Raw genomic sequence first — 12,390 nt, 5'->3', positions numbered from 1 at the left:
AAAAAAAAAAGAGGTATTATCATTTTGGCGGGGACAGCAGTTCCTATTTCTTAATTGAAGAAATCCAGATTTCTTCTCATTCCAAGAGTCTGTCAGGTAACTTTCACTGTCGATGTTGCTATTTCCATGCCAATCAATAATCCTGGTCACAGCTGTATCCCTTAAGGAAATCAAATAAATGAAACATGAAGATTTGTGGGGCAGATAAATTCAGGAATATTTCTTCGTTTATAGAGGATTCACCTCATGAATTTGAAATATGGCTTGACTTATAAAAAGTTCATCTACCTGGAGCTTGTAGACAATACCTCTGTCGGGCCAAACAATAAATGCTTACACTGAGGAAGCCAGGTTTGGGATTTCAAATTAGTGTTCCCTTAACATAAACTGCAGAGCCCCCTTGGGTGGAGGGAACCATTAGCTAGTTCTAATAGCAGATGTCTTCTGGCCTTGAGTGCCAGTGGTAACCAGAGTCACACATTTTAGGATTTTGGTATTGATGAGGGTTTCAGCTGAACATTACTTGAGTTGAACTCCAGTTACCTTTACCTCTTTTCAAGGAGCAGCTGCCACAGTGCCTCAGGTAAAGTTGGCTTGGGATAGGGTGGCATTGCCTTCCAGTCCCCAGCCTCACCTTCCTCCCACCTCTTCACTGCCTCTTTTCTCTGCCCTGCCGCTTCAGGTGTCCTGTGCAGGGCACCATTCGAGTTGCATTCTAGTGTATTAGGTTGGTGCAAAAGTAATTGCGGTAATGTGTGTGCTGCCCCGTGTCTCTACCTTATTCACGTTTCTTTAAGGAACAGCTGTAGATGAGTTCTGCTAGAACTGGGTAGTGCTCCCGGAAGTAACCCCATGGGTCAGTGAGGGTTGGGCATTCATAAAATAAATTCTTGCTCTAACAATAGAGACCAACTTCTAGAGCCAGAAGTGCTCATCCCAGGAATGACCAGGGGCTCCCAAACCAGCGGCTTGGGCCCTCTGCAGTGCCATGTGCAGCCTCTGTGGGTTAGAGGCATGGAGCTAGAGCAGGGTCCCCTGAACCAGAGCCAGGCAGGAGGCTCTGAGAAATCACAAGCAGAAGGACAGCAATTCTGAAAGCAGAGCAGAACAGCTGGAAAAACTGAGTTGATGAAAAGGATTATTCAAATCCAAGCTTGGCATTCCTTGCTCTGTGTCCAGATTAAGAAAATACTAGTGGTTTGCCTGGGAACACATCTGCGCCAACTCCTGGCTTATTTTCCATGTGACCCAACAGCTGGTACTAGAGACGCCAGCTGCTTTCTGGTGGGGGCGGAATGAAAACAGCATGGGCGGAGGCCAAGGCCCAGCAAGGCCGTCAAGGGCATCCTATCCTGCGGCCGCCACGGGGGTGTGTGCGGAGATCACAGGCAATGAAGTTGTAATGAGCTTGTTAAGCTCCCTGCCGTCCCTTTAACTGGTGATTACAGTAAAGAGAGCCACATAAAGTACGTTTTCATCTCTCATTTCGGCCCCCGAGAGCCTCTGAGGTCTTGTTTATCCAATTATCAGACTTGCTGTGGAGGACTGTGCTTGCTGAGAACAAGCGTATCAGTTGGAACGTGATTTCTCTGAAGGATAATTAGCCATTTTCAGGACTCCTCCTATTCAGCTGAATGTTCTCAGACCAGAAGTCTGATCTGGCCTAACGGGGATGTGCTCCCGTATCGCAGTGGAGTCTTAAGGAGTACTACCCGCCTTCTCTTCTGCAGGGGAAAAAGAATGGCATAGCATGCACGCAGGAGCTGACCGGAAGGAATGTCTGCGAGTTATGATTTAGTGACTAGAACTTCTAAGGAAAGAAATGAACCAGAAATAACTCCAAGCAAAGTGGTTAGGAAGGGGGGCAGGACGTGGGGAGTATCCTTGAAAGGGACTTTGTTTCATCCAAGGAAATAGATTCCCAGTTTAAGCCTAGTTAGCTCTGTATTCAGAATGGATCTTCTCAGTGCTGGGAGAAGGAAGGGTGGTGGTTGTGCATCAGAGTAAGTGTCCAGCCCCACCCTGAAGACTCCCATTCAGGTGGCCTGGGATGGGGCACTGGTGGTCTGGCACTCTCTTTTGTTCAAAATCAAAGCTTCCCCCTCCTTCTCATGGAAGGGAAGCTTCCACCAACCCTTAATGAGTTCCTCTACTAAATGGAGTTGTCCAGTGCTCCATACCGGGTACAGCGGCTCACACCTGCAATCCCAGCACTTTGGGAGGCCGAGGCGGGAGGATCTATTGAGCCCAGGAGTTCAAGACTAGCCTGGGCAATATAGCAAGACCCTGTCTCTACAACAGCAGCAAAAAAATTAGCCAGGGGTGGGGGTCCACACTTGCAGTCCCAGTTACTTGTGGGGCTGAGGCAGGAGGATTGCGTGAGCCAGGAAGGTCGAGGCTACAGTGAGCTGTGATCGTGCCACTGCCCTCCAGCCTGGGCAACAGAGTGAGACTCTTTCAAAAAACAAAAAACTCTGTCCTAAGTATGAGATGATCCGGAAGCCCAGTCCTTGGTTTTACTAGGCTTAGCAAGCAGTTGCTTATGGAACAGAAGCTTTTATAAACAAACCATTCACTTAGGAAGGGCAGTAGCAGCCCAGGCAAAATCTAGTCATTTGAATTAGCCAAGGAATGGAGACAAAGACAAAGTGAATTTCTGGTGCTAGTTGCAACTTGGTCTCGATAATAAATCAGGAACACAATCCCCACATTCCTAATGCCTTGCTCCAAAACTCGGCAATTCTCCTATTTGTAAGATCGAAAAAATTCAGGAGGGAACCAATTGCCTAAGGTGATGACAGCAAAGCTACTGTTCCAGTATAACATTCAGCCACTAGAGGACACAATTCACTCACTTTCTAGATTCAGATACGCAACTACCTTTTTCGTTACAAAACATATGAAGTCGTGATTTATGAAAGTAGGACACATATTTTATTTTTTGCCCTTGAAGCGCAAGACCAGGAAAAACTGAAAAGTATTGCAGCGTCCTACGAGATCACTGCTATCATTTTTTCGCAAAGGATTTTATTCTAGCCTGTCAGTTTCTGCCTCCTTTCATTAGTAAGTCCTGACCTTAGACATCTGGCATTTTTTTGGAAGGTGTAGTGGGGAGGGGGACCAAGAGATGCATCCCTTAATGTAGCTAAAGATCGAAATCTTCTCATTTTGGGGAGAGTTGCTTACTGTACATATTTACACGTTCACCAATTCTGCCTCATATGTAAACCAAAGAATGTGCCGAATTTTCCTAGAATCATGGTTGAGGCAGGTAGGAGTAAGGAGGTGCTGTGTACATTAGTGTCACTGATTCCACCGTTCACAACTCCATATCACTCTCCTTATTTTATACTCTTGAGTCCACCATGCTTTGGTGTTACAGCCCATATAGAACTGTCCTACCTATAAGTCCTGCTGTCAGTTTAACAGTGACGAGTGTCATTTTTCCGCTGTCCTTTACGTAGAATTCAGCAGGAAGCTTCATGAGGCATCCTGTTTCTACATGGGTTGCCCTGGTTGGTGGAGGCAGAAGCAATGGAGAAGTGGTGATGACATTGGGGCAAAGTTAGGCTTGCATTTGACTGATCTTGAATAGTTTGTCTAGATTAGAGGGAGCACCTAAAATCCAAAAAGCCTTTTGTCTTTGATTTCTATACTTTTGTTAGTTTTACAAATTATGATTTAAAATCAGTCCTTTGAAGTGGCTTGTTCTCTTCTGATGGCACAGCTTTGGGAAACTGTTTAGTCTTATTTCTTTTGCAATTGGGAAGTTGTAGGGGATGCTATTTTGTAGCTTTTTCATCCTCAGTTCTGACTTCCTCACGTGCTTTACAGATGCCCCCAAAGATCAGCATTCATCCACCTTTCCCTGAGAGTGTTTGGCCATCTCTAAAGCAGAGGTATTTTAACAGCTCTCCTTAATGGATGTCCTGTGGTTTCAGGCCTCAGACAGGCTGCCCTTGGGCCCTCAGCAGAAGTCAGGAATCGTCTTATACTTCCGGATCGTCTTATACTCCCGGATCGTCTTATACTCAGGCAAAATATGAGATACTGCGTCAGGGTTTCCCAAGGGAAGAAACTGAGTGGGAGGTGCAGGTAAACCCCACAGTACAAAATAAAACAGAGCTGTGAGTAGCTGAAAGGACTGTGTTTTGACAGCATAATAAGGTAATTGTTTAAAACCATGGCTAATTCATCAGATGTCATGTGTCTTTTATAGTTAAAAGATGAAATTTCTTTACCCACTGGTGCAAACAACAGAAAAATTCTAAAACTTTCAAAAAATGTGCCGGTCCTGGCTGCTTTGTTTCATGTTCTTTGACAACTTTCAAAATGTAAATTGAGATTCATGTAACTGTTAGTGGAAATATAAATATCATGGCTTCATAAGGATAAAATTAGAGGAGCTCAACATAATGGCTCATTTTAATGATTTCTAAGGGGTTTCCATGCCCAGGCTAATAACTGTACATTTAGCAATAAGAAAATCTCAAAGCCTATTTCTTATCTTTCCCTAGAGTTATAGCTTTTAAACCCAAGCTGGTCATTCCTTTTGTACCACTCCACTCACTTGATAGGGGTGACATGGGCTGAGCTTTCTCTCCTATCAGTGTTCAAAGACAAGTTTAGCAGCGTTTCTAAACTTCCTTCAATCAGCTCACAGGACACAGACCAGTTTTGCTGTCCTATTAACAGATTTACATTTCTGTTCTCTCGAAGTGTCAGTTAATGTCCTTAAAGGTAATATGCACAAATATACACAATAGTTTCTGAATTTTTCTCAGAAGACAAACTCAGAAACCTTAGAATTCTGATTCATTCTCTTTGGCTCACACTTGATGAATTTGCTTCTCAGAGTAGGGGCATGAAAATTATTCTTCACTTAATGTAATCTGTTTCTTCTTTCTCCCTCTCCTGCCCTCCAATAGCACTTCTGAGCTTGTTTGTTCTTCCCCTTACACCCATTGTTGGAAACGTGGCCTCCCCTCATTCTCACCTTTCCAGAAATCTCCCTGTGCTCCTTACGCTTGGCTTATCGCAAACTTGGAGTTCTGTTTTCTCGTGCCCTTCTTGCATTTTCTTCTTTTAAGAGACAAGGTCTTGCTCTGTCTCCAAGATTGGAGTGCAGTGGTATGATTCTAGCTCACTGCAGCCTCAAACTCCTGGGGTCAAGCGACCTTTCCACCTCAGCCTCCCAAGAAGCTAGGACCACAGTTGTGTGTCACCATGCCAGCTAATTATTTCATCTTTTCTAGAGACAAGGTCTCACTCTGTTGCCCAGGCTGGTCTTGAACTCCTAGCCTCAAGCAATCTTCCTACCTCAGCCTCCCAAAGCACTGGGAGGTGCCACTCTTCTTGTATTTTTTACCTTTGCATTTATTTCCTGGTTACAATACTTTTAACTTAATGGCTATTGAACTAGATTCTGCCAGTGTACGTGCCGTCCAGGACACGTTCATGCCACTTTAATTTTCTTAGAACATCAGTGAGATAGTCTTACTAGGAAGAGATAAAGGGCAGGGGTCTGGTTTTCTGGCAGGTTTTGTTTCATTTTAATAACCAGCCAACCCACGGAGGAAGGAGTTGATTGATGGCTGCTTCCTCTTTTGTAAAGAACAAACATCAAATTAGTGGTTTGTCCTCACTTTGCGGATAAGCAGAATAATAACACCTGTGCCTCTCCCTGCATTATTTTGAAACCAGTATAATTTTGTTTGGACGGAACACAGATAGCAACCTTAATGGGGAGGAATGTGGAAGAGGAATTACCGAAGGCGGACCAGTCAGCCTGTCAGGCAGCAACTCTGATGCCAAAGAATGGACACAGGATCAGAGCTGTGGACCCCTGTCGTGATTGCAAACTTCCTGAGGGTGGCAGAGATTCATACGATTTCTTCCATCAGGACAAAAATCAGTGTGTTGGAGCTCACTCAGGAAATGCTCTTTGGGATTGGCATGGGAAGGGGATGAGGCCGCTTGACAATTAGCCTAGTTCACTGGGATTGTGTTGTAGGAGCTGGGTGGTGGCACCATATGGCCAACAGGAGATGCCAGCGATATCCCTAATTTCCCGAGCTTCCTGATAGGTCCTGGTATGGTCGGGGATCCACCGGGATTTGCCTTGTATGGTACCTCTGCCTGAAATTAAACTCTAAGTAGGTAACGGGGGAAGGCCTTTCTCCCGTGAGAAGGTTTTGATGTGATTTCATCATCGGGGACTGGATTGGACCTGGAGAAATCAGTTTTTCTATAGTCTTGTTTCTAGAGTGGCACCCTGGTCTTGGGCAGGTCAGAAGGACAGATAGTTGGTCACCACCTTCAACACCAGTCATGGCTGGAAAAGGGCCGCAGTAGGGAGTGCCTTTCTCACCAATCACCAAGGCTAGAAGACTGTCTTCAGTTCTTTCAGATGCCACACAGCTGTCATTAGAGCAGCCCATTGGCAAATCGTGTACTAGGTTTTGATGATCACATTGCTGTCTTCCTTCACCATTTCTTCCCTTGGTCCTGAAATTAAGGCTGGGCTCCATTTGACAAGTTATCTTCTGTGCAGGTAGAGCAGCAGGCTGTGTTCGCTCACAGCATCTACTCAGTAGGCACGGAAATATCCACTGAATGGGACTGAGAAAGTGGAATGGGAGGGGAACGTGTGAAGAACAGGAAGTTTTCCTCTTTATGTCCAAAGTCTGTCTACTTAGAGCAACAGGATGGTGATGATGCTTTCTGGTTAAAGATGTCATGGGAAGAGTCTTCCCTAGACAGCTCTCTAGCAATAGCCAGGGGCATGTAAACCCTGCATTTTTGCACTGTATCCAGTGTTTCCAACTCCCTTGTAGAACTTTCCCTGAAGTCAGCAAGAACCCTGTGAGAATCAGGATTTGTCTAGAAATTTAGCATTTACCGAATCAATGATTCTCTAGACATGTCAGTACCTCCAAGGGATTCATATGTATGTTTGGTGGGCGTCGAGCATGTGGCAGTTTGGAGAAGGAAGTGGAGAATGCAGCAGCAGCAGGAGAAATGTTTGATGTTGCTAAACATCAACCCCACGGCAAGCCTAGAACTGGGGGAATGGGAGGCATGGTGCAGGTAGCTGCTGACACACAGCTCTAGAGATAGCTGCCTGCAAAGCTAGATGGGACTCCAGGCAATAGGCTTCAGGGCCTAACTGCTCTTTCAAGGTCACTGATTGTTACAGGAGCCATGGTCTGCAGCATTGAGCATGGAATTATTATTACTACTAAGCATGATTCTCACCATGATGCTCTTGGGGTGGAACACAAGAGCCCAGAGAGAATATGCTTATTTTATGCAACCTCTAATGTTTCCTCCCAGAGTTGTGATGAAACTGAACCAAACTCTAGCATGAGAATCAGTATCCCAGGCCAGCAGCCAAAACAAGTGGTGACACTTGGCCAGGCACGGTGGCTCATGCCTATAATCCCTGCACTTTGGGAGGCTGAGGCGGTGGATGACAGGGTCAGGAGTTTGAGACCAGCCTGGCCAACACAGTGAAACCCCGTCTCTACTAAAAATACAAAAAATTTGCTGGGTGTGGTGGCAGGCACCTGTAATCCCAGCCACTTGGGAGGCTGAGGCAGGAGAATCACTTGAACTTGGAGGCGGTGGTTGCAGTGAACCAAGATCGTGCCACTGCACGCCAGTCCAGTGACAGTGTGAGACTCTGTCTCAAAAAAAAAAAAAAAAAGTGCCGACACTTTATATATCTAGCTCTGAAAGAAATGAAGTCTGTAAGAAGGACTGTTAACCCTCAGCATGGTCTGGGGTTGCTACGTCCCCTTGTGGACTTGTCACACTGGTGTGAGTGTAGGGAGTGGGAACACTTCTTCTCAGCTCCTTCCTCACCATGTGTCATTCGGGGACAAAGGGAGCAGGATATCTTCCCTTTGAAAAATCTCGTATGCCTGGCAATACTCATCACCCTGTGAATAATGTTGATGCATTCACCTAACCAATATTATAAGCCCCTGCTGTGTGTCAGACACTATGCTTGGTGCTGAAATAGACAAGGAGGGATGACTGCCTGTCTTGGAAGGCAAATCCCAGTCTCCTAACAGACGCTAGAACCACAGGCAACCACGCTGATCTACGCAATGACATGTAATGCAACTTTGTCCTGCAACCACCTTGAGATCTTTGAAAGTTCTCCTACCTCCAAAACTCAGACAAGTCCCCGTTCTTGCCAAGTGCCTAAAGCAAGGATCTGTTTATAGAGGCAGCTGGGGACATCTGGCCAATTTATTTCCTAGCAGACCTGCTGTTTCCCCTGATTCCAATACTTTCTTCCCCAACCCAAACCAAGGTATCTGGCAATGTTAAAAACATCAAGAATGATAAAACAAGCATTTTAATGAAGATTATTGATTTATTCATTGGCTGTTTCTTTAAATGGGTAGAGAACTAATAAAGGATCTGCCCTCAAATAACCGAAAATATCAGCCTCAGCGCCAGCAGAAATTGAAAGCTTTCCGGCGTTTATATGTGTTTTTCTCAGCTGGCAGGTTTGTTTTAGGAAACTATTTGCAAAGCCTGGGAAAAATGTGCTCTCTCTGTCTGTTAAAGGAACATGCAGGTTGGTTGGTGCTGGTTCTGCATCTGACAATTCTGTCTGGTGGCCTTAAAAAAAAAATACAGCATAGTCCAGATTTGGACTATGCCAATGGTGTCTTTAAACTTAACTTTTAGGTCTTGAGCAAAGCCAAGTATTATTGAAATGTTTATTTTGTTTTTATCTGCAGGAGGTTTTCATTCAAAATGTGTTGCTTTGGCGGAAAAGGAAGGGTGTTTGTACTAGGTACTTTTTAGCATTCTTCTTATTATCTGACCTATCACAACCACTTTAGGAGACATTAATTAATTTAGTTCATATAATCAAAACTGGAACCAAGGAAAAATTATTTATACTTTTAGAAATTCTCATGTTCTTATACTTCTTTGGAGATTGAATTGACTCCAAAGAGACTGTTTTGTGATTAAGAATATTTTTGTGGCCGGGCACAGTAGCTCACGCCTGTAATCTCAGCACTTTGGGAGGCCGAGGCAGGTGTGAGGCCAGGAGTTCGAGACCAGCCTGGACAACATGGCAAAACCCTGTCTTTACTAAAAATACTAACATTAGCCAGCCATGGTGGCGGGCGCCTGTAACCCCAGCTACTCAGGAGGCTGAGGCAGGAGACTCACTTGAACCCGAGAAGCGGAGGTTGCAGTGGGCTAAGATCACAGCATTCCACTCCAGCCTGGGTGACAGATCAAGACTCTGTCTACAAAAAAAAAAAAAAAAAAAAAAGAATATTTTTGTGTAGGGAGTCATTATGTTATGTCCTTAGACCAGGAGGTCCAATTGAGGCCGAAACTTTTGAAGTAAAACCATTTTTTTTGAAGGAAACACATATTTAAATATCAAAGAACACTGGACATATACTTTTTAAAATTTACATACTTGTATTAGTTATCTATTGCTGTATAACAAAACCTTTGCAGCTCAAAACAATAGTCATTATCTCGCAAGTGTATGTAGGTTACGCAGGTGCAGCCGACCTACTTGGTCTGAGCCTTCGAGAAGCTGCAGTGAGGATGTCAGCCTGGGCTGCCGTCACCTCAAGGGTCCCCTGGGGGTGGATCCTCTTCCAGGCTCACTCGTGGCTGTTGGCGGGATGCAGTTGCTCAGGGGTTGTTAGGCTGAGGGCCTCACTCCCTCACTAGGCCAGAGGCTTCCTTAAGTTCCTTCACATGTTTTCTCATGGGGGGCAGCTCACAGCATAGCAACTGGCTTCATCAGAACAAGCAAGCAGGAGGGTAAGAGACAGAAAGCAAGACAGAGGCCGGGGTCTTTCACAGCCTAATCTCAAGAGCAGTACCTCATCACTTCTGTCCTATTTCGACAAACGTCATATTGACTTTTTGTCACTACATCAGAAGCGAGTCACTAGGTCTAGCCCACACTCAAAGGGAGAGGATTTCACAGAACAAGAATATCAGCAAGCAGTCATTGGTTATTTAATTAGAAGCTGCTAGCACAGTTCTTAACAAAGCTACAAAACATTGAATTGGGAGGAATATGGGCGTAGGAGGGTGATGAGGGAGGGCAGGTTAATTCTGTGGATGCTGAGGACAGTGTGCCTCATGAAAAGTGTTCCCATCAGACTAGTGTATTTCTTTTTCTTTTTTTCTTTTCTTTTCTTTTCTTTTTTTTTTTTTTTTGAGATGGAGTCTTGCTCTGTCACCAGGCTGGAGTGCAGTGGCATGATCTCGGCTCACTGCAACCTTTGCCTTCCTGGTTCAAGCGATTCCCCTGCTGCAGCCTCCTGAATAGCTGGGATTACAGGCACGTGCCACTACCCCCAGCTTATTTTTTGTATTTTAGTAGAGACGGGGTTTCACCTTGTTGGCTAGGATAGTCTCAATCTCCTGACCCTGTGATCTACCCGTCTTGGCCTCCCAAAGTGCTGGGATTATAGGCATGAGCCACCGTGCCCAGCCCAGAATGGTGTATTTCTAGGACGTCTGCAATGCATCACTCTCTAATAAAAGAAAAAAAAAATAGCCACTTCTTGACAGATACTCAAAGGTGTGGAGTCCCTTACTAAACCACACTTCAAAGAAATAAGCCTACAAAATAGGGAAAAGTTGTTTTTCACCTAGAAAGCAGATTCCCTGCATTTTCTGATTTTCAAATAGTGGGGAGAAATCCTAAGTTGTACATATCAAGAAATGGACTCATTTCTCCTCTTGCACAGCACCCCAGCAACCTTGTACACCCTATTCCTCCCTAACTGCCAACCGCACCCTCACCTCCCAAGCATCTGCAGATCTACATACATATTATCAAGTCTGTACAGAGTACTGAGTGAAATGGTCACCGTAGCTATGGAAAGGTGAGATTTGCAGGCTGTCTGAAATGTTTCTTGCTAAAGTAGTTCCAATCCTTCCCCCATTTAGAATACAATACATTCTTAGTAAATGACTTTTAGGCAGAAAAAGAAAACCACACTGGAAATAAGATTCTAATAAACCAACATGGGGCTCGAGCTGGTGAACACATTTCTGAGCCATCCCTATTCAGAAACTACAAGACAAATATGACAAAGAATATCCAGATCACTTAGACCCTTCAAACCACATCCTGGGTTCCAAGGAGAGTGGCTGCGAGTTAGGAAAGATACATTTATCCAGTGGACCTTTTGACTGTCTTGTCAATGTTAAGTTTAAGAAAAAAATGTAGACTAAAAAATTTTGGCTGGGCATGGTGGCTCACGCCTGTAATTCCAGCACTTTGGGAGGCCAAGGTGGGCGGATCACGAGATCAGTAGATCCAGACCGTCCTGGCTAACACGGTGAAACCCTGTCTCTACTAAAAATACAAAAAAAAATTAGCCGGGCGTGGTGGCGGGCGCCTGTAGTCCCAGCTACTCTGGAGGCTGAGGCAGGAGAATGGCGTGAACCCGGGAGGCGGAGCTTGCAGTGAGGCGGGATCGTGCCACTGCACTCCAGCCTGGGCTACAGAACGAGACCCCGTCTCAGAAAAAATAAAAATAAAAATAAAAATTTGCTTTGGGTCCCTTCCCACCTTCCCTTGCTTCGTCACTTTCCTTAAGCCTCTAAGCATCGAGATCTTCCCCAAAGCAGTGCTTCCTAGTCAACGATTACCCTATCCTCTTTTTATCCCTTTTCTTCGCACACACCTTCAGTCCGTAAATCCAAGCTTTTTGTAAGGAGGGAGGGTGAGTAAACCAGTTCGTACTAAGGTGAGAGTGAATTATATATAAACCTCTTAATCTATTAAATCTACTAAGCAGTGTTTCAGAAGGAAATTTGCTAACATGGACATCTTACTTGAAAAAATTTTCAGTTGATTCAACAAAGTATGGTTTAGAAATCATTTTCAACCAGGATTGGGGAGAGATTTTTTTTTTTTTTTTGCTTAAAGCAGTTAGGTTTCCCCAGCAGATTTTGAATGCTTGGTTATTTGTGATGCTTTTCTATGGGAATCTGATCTGGATAAGACCTAAGATCATAAACACTCTAGCTTTCCCTTTGGGTCTTTTGCTATTGAAAACTAGTTGAACTTAAACAAGTTAAGTGTGTTTTAAGGATGGCTCCTTTCACCCATTTCTAAAAGATAGCATTCTTGAGGTTCTGCTTTATTTAGCAGAAGGAATGCTGGTTTTCCAATCTCTCACTCAAAAGGAACTTTTACTTATCTCATAAAAAAGAATGGGATGGAGATTAATGTAATAGAAAAGGTATACTACAAATATCATAGCAGCTATATTTAATCAGTTCATGTTCGAAGATAAATTAGTAGTAGTAATAAGAGTTGTGCTGTATAAAATCACCATCTCTCATGTTCAGATTGCAGATCATCAGTTG

At 44.3% G+C, this 12,390-nt stretch overlaps 1 protein-coding gene across 1 annotated transcript in view; it reads left to right on the top strand.

Moving 5' to 3' along the window:
• Positions 1-12,390, top strand: part of DOCK8 (dedicator of cytokinesis 8) — a 237,257-nt gene that overhangs the window by 119,618 nt on the left and 105,249 nt on the right. The gene's annotated exons all lie outside the window — the stretch shown is intronic.

The sequence above is a fragment of the Hylobates moloch genome, unplaced genomic scaffold, assembly GCF_009828535.3.
Source record: "Hylobates moloch isolate HMO894 unplaced genomic scaffold, HMol_V3 SCAFFOLD_19, whole genome shotgun sequence".
Classification (NCBI taxonomy): Eukaryota; Metazoa; Chordata; class Mammalia; order Primates; family Hylobatidae; genus Hylobates; species Hylobates moloch.
This window is presented reverse-complemented; position numbering and strand designations above follow the sequence as displayed.